This window comes from Penaeus monodon, chromosome 29 (assembly GCF_015228065.2).
Source record: "Penaeus monodon isolate SGIC_2016 chromosome 29, NSTDA_Pmon_1, whole genome shotgun sequence".
In the NCBI taxonomy this organism is placed as follows: domain Eukaryota; kingdom Metazoa; phylum Arthropoda; class Malacostraca; order Decapoda; family Penaeidae; genus Penaeus; species Penaeus monodon.
The window spans coordinates 9602882-9603239 of record NC_051414.1 but is presented as its reverse complement, the minus strand read 5'-3'; positions in this window follow the sequence as shown (position 1 = coordinate 9603239).

Here is a 358-nt window from a genome sequence, read left to right as displayed (position 1 = left end):
TTGGGAGTACCTGCATGCATGTGTGAATGGATGTGGTTATGTGTATGTATTGTATAATTTCTGTTTTTTGCTAGTCTGGCATCGTTGTGCCTTGGAATGCAGAATGAGTGAAACTGAAGAATCACACAAGAATTCCTTTAAGCTATAGTTAACCATTTCATCATAGCTCTGATACATGTAAATCAGTACAAATTGGATTATAAGGGACCAGAAACATTGAATTATATTTTAATAATGCTATGTGCTATATGAGATGTCACATAGCCATGTGCATAATGTTATTCTGATTCCACAATACTTCATTTAATGTTACGCACAGTTACTATAACAAATATTTTTATAGTTTATTCCATGTTAT